This window comes from Anomalospiza imberbis, chromosome 6 (genome assembly GCF_031753505.1).
Source record: "Anomalospiza imberbis isolate Cuckoo-Finch-1a 21T00152 chromosome 6, ASM3175350v1, whole genome shotgun sequence".
NCBI lineage: Eukaryota > Metazoa > Chordata > Aves > Passeriformes > Viduidae > Anomalospiza > Anomalospiza imberbis.
The window spans coordinates 23,426,767-23,440,638 of NC_089686.1; the positions used below are offsets into that span (position 1 = coordinate 23,426,767).

At 47.1% G+C, this 13,872-nt stretch overlaps 1 long non-coding RNA gene across 1 annotated transcript; it reads left to right on the top strand.

Annotated features, from left to right (window-relative positions):
• Positions 1–2,074: 2,074 nt before the first annotated feature.
• On the top strand, positions 2,075–5,080 carry LOC137475492 (uncharacterized). Its single transcript, XR_010999923.1, has 3 exons — positions 2,075–2,682; positions 2,819–2,924; positions 4,632–5,080. It is a non-coding gene; the product is annotated as an uncharacterized lncRNA (long non-coding RNA).
• The last annotated feature ends 8,792 nt before the right edge of the window (positions 5,081–13,872 follow it).

Genomic DNA, 13,872 nt, shown 5'->3' on the forward strand with positions numbered 1-13,872 from the left:
AGAGGAGGGACAGCCAAAAAGCACTTGAAGAAGAGAGGTAACTAAAATCTCCTCCTTTAAAGCAAGGAAAACTGGATGAACAGGAGCAGAGCTGGTGGGTCTGTGGGCCTGGCCTGTAGCTATGGCCAAAGAGAGATGATGGGCTGGGTTTGTCCAGGGACTGCTTGGATCAACTTCTAATAAATCTATCTGTTCCCTGGGGTCTGGGTAATGAGAAGGTGAGAGTTTCTGTGAGGCTGTGTGAGCTATGACTGCCTCTCATGGCATTTGCTATGCATGGGTCATATCCATTGCTGTGTTCAGATTCCCTGCCAAAGGGCTCCTCCCCTCAGCTTTCTCCAGCAGACAGTGTGCTACAGTCAAGGTCCAGCTTTGGTGTGGGCTTCCAGTTAGTCAGCTCTCTGCCACCTGAGCATCAAGCTGGAGGCAGAAGAGTGTCAAAATTTAGGCTGAATTTCACATTGCAGATTCCAGATTTGCAGTGAAAAGTTTGCTACTGCTCCCACTGGGAGAGTCAAGCTCAGCTATGGTTGGTCCCTGGGGCCAGGGCCCTTGAGTGATATTTTCCATCACAGCATAAAGGGAAAGCACTCCGCCTGTGTCCTTCTCATTTATTACAGAACCCAATGATTTGTTTCAACTTCTCCATCTGTGTCACAGAGATAAAGCAATTTGCCTATCACTGCAGAGCACTTGGTGATGGCTGGGTGGAAAGCACGCCAAAGCCAGCCCTCACCTTGCTCCAGCTGTAATATCACAGCTTCCCAAAGGAGCTTAGCGAGGGGAGATGGCCCTTTCTGACATTCTTCGTCAGTTTTGCATCTGCTGGCACGACATGGATGCTCCCCAGCCAGGATGGATCTATGCTGCTGTGGCTGTAGGAGACCTGGAAAAAGGAAATACGCTTGGGGTGTGAGGAGAGGAGGGAAGGCACAGGTAAGAAACTGATGCCTGATATTTCCACATCTCTGGTCTTTTATCATTGTTATAGTTGTAAGTGACAGTATACAATTTACGAAGAGATAGAAGTAAGGAGAAAGCAGAGTGGAGAGGCTAGAAGAAGAAAGCAAGAAGAGGTAGAGCGTAAGAAATAAGAGAATTATGGACACATTTTAAGGAAAGGAGCAGAAGGAGGAACGGTGCCAGACTTTGGAAGCAAGACCGGGACAAAGGAGTGATAGGGAGAAACAGAATCTGGCAGGGTGACAGGGGAGACGGGAGAACAGTTCTCAGGGAATTAGCTGCAAGAAGCAGAAGATGGCTGCTTCCCTGGTGTTCAGGAGTACTGATGGATTATCGACCAAGGGAACCTAATGTGTTTCATCCAGCATATTTCATAGCTGGGAAAAGTAGGTGATGTTTGGGAGAAGAGGGAGCAGGGTCTGTGGGCAGCCTTCCTTCTGGCTTCAGACAACATTAGCACTCCTAGGATTAAATCTAGATTTCAGAATGTAGAGAGAGAGAGAACAGGGATTTAGGAATCATTCAGCCTGATGGGACAGCTTTAGAAATAAAAACAAAGGAATTAAGAGGTGCAGAGAAACAGAAGAGACAGTGAAAAATTGTTTGTCTAACATGTAGCAAACCAGAGCTTCTCACAGAGGTCAAGCAACCACCTAAAGCTGCAGCCTGTGGATAATGCTCTGATACTTATTTGATGAAGAAATATTTTTTTATTTATATGAGCCTCATGAGAATGCATACAAAATTACAGCATCTGCAAACACAAGCAGAGACTCCAGGATGCCTACACTGAAATGAAGTAACCAAAGGACAGATGCTAGGCACTTTGGTTCACATCTGAGGGCCAGAAAATACTATGATATCTGGGATTCAGCTCCTGACTGAGGTAACTCATTAGCTTTTTGGCCAAATGTCTCTAATGCTGGGCCTTGATCCCAGCCTTTGGTCTGTAGAAAGATCCTTGCAGAATTCACCTGGCCAGCTTCTTCCATTTCATTTCTCCCTCTTCCAGCCTCCAAGATATTTTTCCCTTCCAGTAGGTTTTTTATCCCAGAGCTAACGTCAGGGCTGCGTGCACTGGCTCTCTCTGCCAGCTCCCTGCTTGCTGCCAGAAGGCGCTGCCTGTCCAGGCTGATAACAGCAAATCTTTGGGCAACCTATTAAGGTGTTCTCTCAATGGCTTGGTGAGTGTTGGGTTTGAAGGCCAGAGCAGCATCACATGCCAGCAGTAAGTCACAAGCAGTCCGTGGGACTTTGCACAGGTGTGCGATGAAGTGAAGGCTGTGGTGGGGATGAAGGGTCTCATTGAGTGAAGTGCAAAACCAGGGCTGGTTTTCTTCAGGGATACAGTGGCCCCTGGATTTCTTGGCACTTCTTGGGTGACCTCCCGATCTGCAAGCAGAGACCAAAGTGCCATGAAGAGGAAGGAGTTGCACATGGCTGCTTAGCCAATGGCAGGCAGTGTGCTGGAGGACGGTGGGTAGCAGCCAGCCAAGATGGTTCCCATGTTTGCTTGTCACCCTTATCCTTCTTTCACACAGGCATTGAAGTCTGCTGGCAGTCTGTGAGCTGGAGGCAGTGTCTGGCATGCTTCCAGCCTGGAGAAGTCTTGGGAAGCTGAGAACCAGCACAGCTCCCTAGGTAGATGCTGTGATATCCCAGAGTCAGAAATGCAGCTGAAGTCCTTGGAAGGGTCAGCTGTGACAGCCCCCACATTTGGTAAGGAGCTGGGCTCTGGGTTATCTCCCTCAATGAGCAGAGAGTGTCTTTTGCATCCGTAGCCTCGAAGAGTGGTGAAGGGTGGATGATCACCACCAGACCCCTAGATGAGCAGAACTGTTAGCTTCTCCCCCAGTGCAGAACAGGCAGCAGCTGCTCCCCACTGCTGGCTGCACTCTTTGGAGGTTTTTCTGCGAGAGGCCTTAGAGGATGGCAGATGGACACAACACAGGATAGCAAAGGTGAGGCCTGCAGCATCACAGAGACCAGACTGCCCTGTGACCACAGTATGGCTGTGGGCTGAGCTGCTGGGGATGGCAGCTGGGGGAAGCACCCATGAGCAAGATCATGTCTGTGTGGATGGATACCTGAAGAAGATTGAAGGACAAAGAGAAGGTGAAGCAAAGGCATTAGCTGGGAACTTCCCAGATTCTTTAGCTCCATGCTGCCTCCTTCACCTGCCCTCTTCTGCCTCAGCACTGGGACCCTTGGAAAAGACAAGGACCTACAAGAACAAAACCATGGGAAGCTGGAGGAGTTCCCATCAGCTCCGTAGCCACTCGCACCCAGGGACATCATATTCCCAGTGGGCTCCAGCACCAAGTTGTCCCAGTTTTCAGACCTGGCCAATTTAAGGTCAATTTAAGATGGCATTCCTTAGCCTCTCAAATAAGGCCCTTTTCCTGACTGGTCCTTTCTGCTTTTTATACAAGTCTTAATGAATTTCAGGGTTTGCCCCTTGCAAAGCTAGGATTAGACAGAATTTTAATTAATATTAAGAGTAATACTTTTAATTGAAAGATAGGGTCCATCTGAGGTGAAATCTTGGCTCTGCAAGAGTCGGTGAGAAGCTTGCCAGTAATTTATTAGAGCCAGAATTGTACCCATTAGAGTTCAGGGCAATTTCAGGGCTCTGGCTATTCCACAGGTTTAAAGAGAAAATGCCACAATTTTTTGTAATAACCCAGCTCCATTTAATGAGCAAATTAAAGGAAATTGGTGCAGAAGAGGAGGGGAAAAGAAGGTGGCAAGGAGAATGCTAAAAAGCTACAATACCAGCAGGTGACATTCTCCTGGTGATGCTCCTCATTCTGCAACCGAAGCTTGAAGATGGAGTGAGCACTTTCATCCATCCTCCATCCTCTCCTTGCACATCCAGCCCATGTCCAAGTTGTGCCAATTGGTTGTGCCTGGCCTTTCTAGAGTCTGGCTTGCCCTTAGTGCATGGACAGCTCTAGCTCTAATCAGGTGCTGGTCAAAATCATGCTTTGATAGCCTCTGCTTTTCAGCTCCCAACCATGCTCTTTTATCTCTGCCTTCTTCAGCCCATGCCCAGTAGCACCTGCTTCTGTCTCCAGGATGTGATATGAATTGCTTTCTCTCTGTTGGCTTCTTCTTGAATCAAGTTTGAACTTCTCATCCTCAATTCCCTAACTCTATCCTTCCTCTCCTTTCTGTTTAGCTTCTGATCATTCTTCCCGGTCTACTGACCACTCTAGCTCTGAGCTCTCTCAAAGACACTTCTGCTGAGTGCTATTCTAAGTCCACTTCTGGCTTTGTGCTATTATCTGCAGCATCCCAGATATGCCCTCTACATTTCCCTTTTTCATGTCCATGCAATACCTGCTGCCAGCATACTGCCTGTCACTGACATCTCTGGGTGTTAGAAAATGGTAATTACTTCAGTAATTACCATTACAAATTACATTGCAGCTGGGTGAGAAACAAGAATAATACCAATCGTGCAGTGTCTTCAGGGCCCCGCCCTTCCCTCTCTATAGCAGCACTGCTGAAAGAGGAGAGAGGGCTAAGGTGAGGACAAGATTTGACAAGATTTGACAGGCAGTTCCTGTGTGGATGGAGAATGGGATTTTAAGACATCCACAATAAACACTGATGAAGGCTTTAGGGACTAGCGAGACCAAATCAATCAATCCACTGCTTTACAGGTGGCAGAAGTGAAGATGACATGATAATGAATCTCCAGCCAGTAAGCCAGTGTGCGGCTGCTTCCAGAACAACCTGCAAGGCACGATGGAGAAGCCCCGTGGAGAGGGAATTACAATAATTGAGCCAAATGGCCATGTAGGTGTTTACTGCTCTTGCATGGTCATCAGGGGGTGCAGTAAATCAGAGTACAGCCTGGCAAATTGCACTACTGGCTGAAAACAAAGAATGCACTTTGGTCCCCCACCTTCCCTGTTTCCAGAGCCAGCAGAGATGCTGCAGGACCCTGATGCTTTGAAAGTACACTGGTATGGGGTGCACTGCAGGGCAATGATACTCAGTTGTGAAGAGCCGAATCAGAGCAACTTTGCAAAGTTGGCACATCAGTCTAAAGCAGAGGCTTATTTTAAAAACATGGGACCTTTGGACCACTGAGAGATGCTGCAATAGGTAATGATGTCCAGGCACATGTCCTGGACAGGCTGCTATGAGATGATCCTGGCTGGGACACCTGAATCCAGAAGCTACATCATCATTTTGGTGCTCAGGCTGTACCTGCTCAGGCCCAGAGCTGTGGCCCCAAGCCCGCAGGGCTGCACATGTGGGTCTCACCAGCTGGTGGAGGGAGGTGGAAGAAAAGGGCAGGCAGGCCTTTGGAGCAGCAATGATGCCATTTGTGCTGATGGGTTTGACATGCTGTATTAGAAATGCTGTGTTTAAAATGCATCAATGAGAGAGAGGTTTGTAAAATATTTTTATTTGTATTCTCAGCTTTTAGAACTATTTTTATGAGATTGTATCTGTGTCTCACAGATAACAGTATCCTGAGACAATTGATTATAGCACAGTCCCTCCAAACAATACCTATTTATGTCATAGCCTGGCACATTCAACACTTGAAATACTTTCCTGTTTATAAATGATCTCTAGTCTGAGGTTGAGGCAGTTAATGATATAGCTAAATCTATAACCCTGAAAAGGGACCCAAATAAAAAACAAGTAGCTGTATGGACTTCATACACAGTTTGCTTTTACAACCAAGCATCCACAAGAAAACAAATATATTGGCCACTTCTTAGAGTCAGGCTCCCCACCATGGCCTGTCTGCTTGTGAAAGTACTTTGGAGCTGGTCTGCAGCTGCTGCAGCCTTCTCACAGGTCCATCTTGGGGGATGGATGTCCTGGGCTTAGGGAGGCAAAGTTGAATGGGCAATTTATATGACTGCTGTTTCCCTCTGGACCCCACTGCTATTGTATTTTTGTCGCTATCTCCAGGCAATCTCACCTCCCAAGGTTTGTAAGACTCTTCCTCCTGCCAATCTAGCCTCTAAAAGGTATTTCAGCAGCTGATATGAATGATTATTGGCCCGATATGGATTTCAGATGGTACATTAGTGCCACCCATGACAGCACTTGCTCTCCAGCAGGGGGGGGTACTGTCCTTGTCCTGCTGCAGTGATTGAGAGGGAGCTTCAAATGTAAGCAACTTGTTCTTGAAGTTCTTCACTTTTTCTATAAATATTTCCCTTTGAGATGCACTTTCTCTTGCTTCCTTCAGCCCATAGGTAGTATATTTGGTAAAGTTTGATAATCATTTCTTTGGCTGATCTGTTTCTTCAGATAGCAGGGTAATGTGTGTTTAGCACTGCAGGTATCTTCCAGATTGTGTTTTTTCTCTTCCTGCAGTTTGATACAATAACTCCAGCATAGCCCTCAGCTACTCTGCTCACACCCAGATTCGATGTTGTCGTTACGCTGGAGGACAATTTGGTTATAAGAAGTGGTTTTAAGCTGACACCACAATATTTAATAGAGCCCAGAGCCTGGAGGAGCCATTGCCCTGAGTATATGAGACCAACTCCAAAGACAGCCGTAGGAAGTGCGCCTTGCTGTAGCACATCTGCTGCTGCTCTGCACCAGGGCTTCTCACCCTCTCTTCAAAGCCTTGTCCCAGGGCAGGTCTCAGCAGGAAGGGTGCTTCCCAGCTACACAAAGGCTTCTGAACAACCTCTTATGGTATCCATGCAGCCTGTGACCTTCTGCAGGCTCCAGCAGTCACTTTAGGACTGCTCATTGTAATCCCCCACAGAGGACTCCATCCCTGAGTGGGTGTCGTAGCTCTACCAGCACAAAAACAAGGCAACCATGGCCAACAAGTGACATCAGTTGTGCTTCAAAGCCCATGGCAGCCCTCTGGGAAGTGGAGTTATGCTACCATCAAAACATAGCGGTGGTGTAGGCGCACAAAAGTTTTCCCCTGGCAGCTTAGTGCATCCTTGGCTCATATCCCAGAGCTACATCTCTCCCATTTTTCCCTGTGACAGGTTGTTCCTGGGGATCTCCTCACCTTTACCTCCCATTGCCTGGTAATTTTCTCCCACCACTCATCAAATTTTGATATAATTTGAGTATTTTAGCATTGGAACAGAGGCAAGGTCCATTGGCATTGCCATGGGTATCCTTACTGTCCTCCAGACCCACCCCAACAGAGTGCAAGCAGCACCCAAAACAGCCCGACTGACCTCATGGGGCAAAAGCAAGGCTGAAATGGTGGAGAGGACTGGTCTGATCAGATGAGCTAACATCATCCCAGAGACATGACACTTCCCCTGGCCAAGTGTAATGGACTGAGCCCACAAAAACTGCAGATTCTGCTCTCAAAAAATTGAGGTTGTCCTCAATGAGTTGCCACTATTTCATTCCCTTAATCCCCTGCATTTGTGGCCCCCAACTCAGTCATCTTTGGATCACATCTCTTGTGCAACATTACCCCTTCCCCTCTGACACCCCAAACTCAGCCAGCCTCCAGAACCCTGTTACGCAGGGTGGAGGGTCAGTGCTGGCTCAGGTCCCTGGCAAGTGCAGACAAACAGAGGCTTGGTGACACATGGGCTTCTCTGGGTGATGTTGGCTCAGCAGTTTGGGCTGCCAGAGCTGATGTTCATGCCTGACTAGCATGGATTTGCACATCAAAAAATTTGTTGGGAGGATGCTGAGGATGTCATAGGGTTATAGAAAAAGAATCCAAGGTCTTTCTGTGGAGAGACAAAGATGGAAATTTTGACCTTGTCTGAAAATCAGAAATGGGCTGAAGAGCCTGGTTTGACATTAATGGGCTGAGAGGAGAAGAATAGCCTCTCTGGAGGTGCCTGCCCTCAATTTATCTATTTTCTCCCTACTAAAATCATGGCACTCTTGAGGATGACAGCTACAAAGCCCATCTCAATTTGTCACGTGAATGAAGTGTTTGATCTGAGAATTATTGTTATTATTGTTGTTGTTATTATTATTATTATTTTAATATTTGGAAGCTGCTAATGCCTTTGACACTAAGAACTTATGAGCAAGACAAGTTCCCATCCCAAGGAGCACAATTTGGGAGCACAATTCCAGCTTCCAGTTAGTCACAGGACATCAGAATGCTGCTCTTAATGAAAAATGATATGACGCATATGCGGTATGAGTCATTATAATGTTAACTACAGTTACTTCAAGCCCAGACATCGCCAGAATTGCTTTCCTCCCTGAAGATGATTCATGTGCCTCATGTGTGACAGCTCAGTCTTTTTTTTTTGCTTATTTGAGTGAATTTCAATACTTTTTAAGGGTTTGGGGGGCTAAGTCCTTCTATTCCTGTTTGACAAGTTGAATTTCATTAATATGTTCACAAGTCAGCTTCTCAGAGATCTGATACCAGAAATGAAGAAGCAAGGAGAAATCAAGAGATTTGCAGGTCTATGTGGAGGGGGTTGCATCAGGAGGCTGCCCTGGTGCAAGGTCCACTCCTCAATACAGCCATGAAGTGGAGGGTGCCCTCAACTGCTCATGAATTGAGCACAAGCTCCCAGGGAGGTCAGAGGGATGCTAAAGGGTCTGCAGGAAGCTACAGGATCCCAAGGACTGGGATGCAGCCCACTACAGCGCCTCTGAGACAGCAAGAGACTGAACACAAATGGGGAAGGTCCCTGCGGTGCTCACACAGCTGCTCACTGATATTTTCATCCTAACCCTGCTGCCTGCCTTTTGTCTGGGGCTTCAGCAGCCTGGTAAAGCTTCATTTCCAGAGGCATTGCCTCCTGCTAATAGCTGCATAAGGAGGTCCCCAGGGATCATTTGCCAGCCTCTAAAGAGGGTTTATTCAGCAATTAGTCAGTGGGAGACCTGCTATCATGCAAGTGATGGCCACCTCAGGTAGCAGCTTTATTTCCTGGGGTTGGATTTAAACCCTGTGCCACTACATCACAGCATGTGGACAGTCTGAGAGCCCCCAGCTTCTGTGGCTGTACATGTCCCCACATGCATAAGCTGGGACACATCCTCACCCAAGATGGGTTTTTTTGGGCAGAGCGGAACAACATTGAAAAATGAGAGGGAACAGGAAAAAACAGTAAGTAGAAGAATCTTTAATGAAGTGAAGCACACACCACAGCCCAGGCCCTTGTGAGAGAATGGGATTGAACTCTGTTGTCTCAAAGCCAGCTGTGGGACATGAGAAGTTTTCTCTTTGTCATCTCCTCTGAAAACATGGCTGAATCCTGCTATTTGTTCCATGCCCTCCAAGGCCCCAGGGATTAGTGGCTGCAGTCTGTACCAGCAGCAGAACAAGCCCTGGTAACCAGAAGGCTGGATCACATCTGTCAACCATTGACCTCACTTCTCTCACAATCAGAGATGAGCAAGATTTGGCAGGCAACCACATGTCACAGACCTCTATTCTTGGGAAGAGTTATGTCAAAGTGAAGTCCTGAGTTTATGACTTAAATTCAGCATAATATGGTGCAGAAGTGCACAGACAGGCCTCAAACACTCTGCCCTGTCCCAAGCACATCTACATTTTTACAGCTGAAGCTCACTGAACTTTTTTTGTTTCAGGCTACATGGGAGTAAAGATTCGAAGTCGTATGGTTTTCTCCTTGATTTTCAGCCCCTTGATTTTCTTCATAACTCAGAGTTTTACCTTCAGCAGTTGCAGAATCACAGTGAATCAGGCTGGAAGGACTGTTCTGAGGTCATCCATGGAGGACAAGTAGTCCCACAAGCTCAGCATTTTTAAGAGACTGTTATCTTTCATGGCCAGATTTACCACAAAGCTCTGGCTGCGGGCGAAAACAGCCAAAGCATATGGAGCAGCTATTCTGGGTTTAGAGCTGCTTTGCTTTTCCAGAGCAATGCAAAGCAGCTAGACAGCACACAGGGTTCCCTTCCGTATCCCACTCGTCCTCCAGATGTCTGCTATTTCCCTGAACATATCCCCCACATGATGCAACTGCACCCATACACACCATCTCCTTCTCCCTCCTTGCCCCCTTCATATCCTTGAAAATCCCACACTGCTCCCCAGCTCTCCTAGCCTACACCACAGCTGGCTCTGGTCCAGGAGCATCAGTTCTGATGGGGACACTTGGAATTCATGGAGGTCTCTTGCCTTCATGAGGACTTGCCCTTTGCCATAATGACCTCCTTGTCCTGGTCTCCTAAGGCAACTGTCCAGGAGAATGGGAGTTTCTTATGCTGTGAGGAGCTGGTGATTCTGCCACATACTTTAGGCATCCGGGAAGATTTCATAGTTGGAGCAAGGAAAAGGTCACACTGAATGTCTATTCACAGCATGTCAACTGGGAGCTTAATAACTGCAGAATTCAGGTGCTTTCCAAAAGTACCTCCTTCCTCCACCCAGCACATGCCGAAGAACAGTGCCTGACACCTGAACAGTGCTTCAGCACCACTCACAGGGGTAAGAGGCGCCCCCTTTGACACGGCTACATGAGACACGCAGGGCCATTGGTGATGGGGAGCAAGGAAGGGATAGGAAGGGATTCCCTGTGGATTTTACTGCATTGAAGCATTTTAATCTCCAGCCTCCTCAGAAGACAACGTTTGCTAAGAAGGAGGAAAATGACACTAATTCCAGAAGGATGCTATTCATATATATTGCAAACACAGGCTTCTCAGGAGCTTTAACTACATGTGAGGTTGGAGTTATCTGTATTATCAGGTGCTATTCACATCATATCAGAGTCCTGACAAGATCTGATGCTGGGTGCTATGTTTCATAAGGGAACTGCATCTTATGTGTTGTTTACTGTTGCCTCCTAAATGGCTAGACTTCCTGATAAACACTTTAAAAACTTCATTCTGCCCTCCAGGGCTTAATGCTTCACTTTTACAGAAGACTTGGGGTTTTTAAACTGTATTTTTCAAAATAAATTATCTGAATCTGTCTTCTAATTGAAAAGTCTCAATTTATCCATAACAGCTGAGTCATTACCAACACAGTACTGTAAATTCTTTATTATTTTCTGTATCCCTCTATGAAAGCAATCTGACAGCATGTTCAGGGTTTTTTTCCCTCACCACTCTACATTAACCAGATGGTTTTCACTCTATTGTCCACAGATACACCCACATAATTTTTTTGCCTTCATGCTTCCAGTTAATTTAGAAATCACTAGTGATTATGAAGCACTGAACTTGTTCCTTCCAATATGTTTTACCTTCCCCCTGTCCACGCTTAATTTCTTCTCCCATCACGCTGTCCAATTAATTAGCTTTGGCTCATCCCTCTGAAGCTTCTCTCTTGTCTCTAGATTTCACTATTCTGATCATTTTTAATAGCTGCAAATATAACTTTAATCTGCTCAGTGCTCCCCTCAGCCATCATAAATAGGTACTTCAAATCCCCCCACATATCTCACCAGCACAAGGTGCACTGAGTGCCTCTGACAAGTGAGTCCTGCTTGATGTTCTCTTGTCCTGCTGATGCAGTCACCTAAGCAGCAATGACCAGTCTTCTCAGGTGTGGTTTGTTTCCCTTTCATTGTGTTTTCACTCTCTGTTTCTGCAGCTGAGCCCTCACCTTTGCAGAGACCTTCCAGTTGTTGGGCGTTTTAGTAGTGTCTGTCCATTTCTGGCATGAAATCTTTCATCTCAGCACTCCGCTTGTGATTGTTTGGCAGGAGTTCAGACTTTTAGTCTTGAGTGATCTGGGGTTTTTTTGGCTGTCAATAAAGTAATGTTACCAAATTTGTCATGGCATATTTATCTGTTGCTATGTCTGTAGTTAAATGAAGCATGTGAAGCTCAGAACATATTGGCAGGCAGATTTTAATGTTTGAGAGAACATAATCAAAAACAAGACCCCACCTTTCCATGCCAAGCAGGCCTGAAACACAAGTATAGCCTTTTCCTTTGTATTTTATGTCTCCAGCAACATTTTTTTCTAATTATTTTTTGAAGAGGTGCATCATTTGGATTGTATAACAAGTCCAATGGGATAGTGCATCAGCTAATATTTAATGTAATGAGATCTCATTTCCTTCTGTTGGATGGGTTCTCAATGGAGTCTCCCTTGCAGCTGAGAGCAAAGGGCCATTTTGATATCCATTTTCATTTCATGCATCCCAGTGGATGCATAAATACAACAAGAAGTTTCAGTGGATTGGGAGGCTCTGCATTTTGCTACATTCCCTTCAGAGTCTGTCCCTTTTCTTTTTCTGGGCAGGAAAGTTTCCAACTGGCAGCTTATCCTCAGTGCCCCAGAAGTGTTTTATCTCTGGCTGACTCTTCTAGGTCACACAGCCTCTTGCCTCATGTCACCTTCCAGGGACACTGCCCATTTCTAATCTGGACTGAATGGCTGTGGTTATAAAACCAAAGCCCCAAACCACATTACTTAGGCTGATTTTCACCATACTTCCACAAGCATGTACATATCTATGTATGCATACATTTCTCTCAGAGCTGCCCAAGGTTGGAGAGACTTTGATTTGGGATGCTAGTGTCACCTGCTCAGTGTTCAAGCAGGAGAAACAATGCTGCAGCTCTCCTGCTAAGCAGTATATCTGTAAAAGTTGGTGAGGGCTAATCTTCTGCCTGGCCAGGCAACTGCTGCACCTGCACATTACTCCAGGGATATGTGTGGCTCTGGTGAAGGATGGAGCAGCCATCCCCAGCTGATGGAAGGAGCTGGCCAGAACTGTGCAGGGACAGTTGTGGAGGTGACCGTGCACACCATTGTGGCAGTGATGCCCCTGTGAGCTATCCTCCGATCCTCTGTGCTCCCACCCTTCTGCATGTGGAAAAGCCAACAAAGCTCTCTGGGCCTCAGCAAGCCATGGATGAAGATGCTTCATCCAGCAACTCAGTTTTTCTTTTATGCTCCCCCAGGACAGGGAGAGATGGGGTTTTGAGCATGTCTTGCTTCCCTACAACTCCACAGCCTCTCCACCCTTGCCAAGAGGCTGTCCTTGAGGAATGGGGCCTCTTTGCCTTTAATTACCCCTTGCTGCCTGGACAGGGCTGCATGGGATTTCATAACTGAGGCAAACAGCAGGACTGGGAAGTAGGCACATCCCCGTGAGCTCCCAAGGATGTGAGCAGGGCCCTTATGGAGACTTTGACTCAGGGAAGGCAATTGCCACCAAACCTCTGTTCCCACCCATGCAACAGCAAGTCCCACTGACTCCCCCACTTCCTCACAGGGCTGCAGCTCACCCCACACCCACACCATATCTTGAGGTGTGCACAGCCAGAGCTTTACTTCACACCTGCTGGGACTTTGCTTCAGTTGGAGTCAGCAGGGCTGAAGGAACCCCTACAAGTCATCTGCTCTGTTCCTGTGTCCTAAGTCACATCCTGAGGCCACTTCCAAAGTATTCTTCTAATCTGGATTGACAGACCTAGGATAGCAGAGATGCAAAACTTCCTTACTGCTCCCCTAGCCCTTTCCTGTCTGTCCCACTCCCTAGGGACATGGGGACAACTATTTCCTTCTTTGATTCCCCTCAAGCTATGCTGGCTGTGTCTGGCCACAGGGACTTGTTTTCCCTGGAGATCACTCTGCTCATAGCAGAGTGCTCTGCTGACATCCTCAAAGACAGCTTCCCTGCTGAGGCCCCCAGCCTAGGCCTAGCATTCTGGGCTCAAATCCTCCCCAGACATGCTGGGGGTTGCCAACAGTGGGACACAGATATTACCCCCAGGGAGGGAAAGCTGGCCACCTGTCACTGCTTCTTTGGGGAACACATGCACTTCAGTCCTGTTGTTAGTCTGTGTAATTCAGGCCTTTTAGCTTTGCAAAAGGGCGTCTCTGCTGCTACTGGAAAGATGTGCAGCTATCTGAGAGAGCTGGAGCAGAGAGGAGGCTGCCCTGCCCATCTCCTTCCCTAGCCAGTGCCCCAGCCCCTCGGGTAATGGGACCTTGAGACCCAGCTGCCGTGGTACAGAGCCCATCAGCTGTCAGTT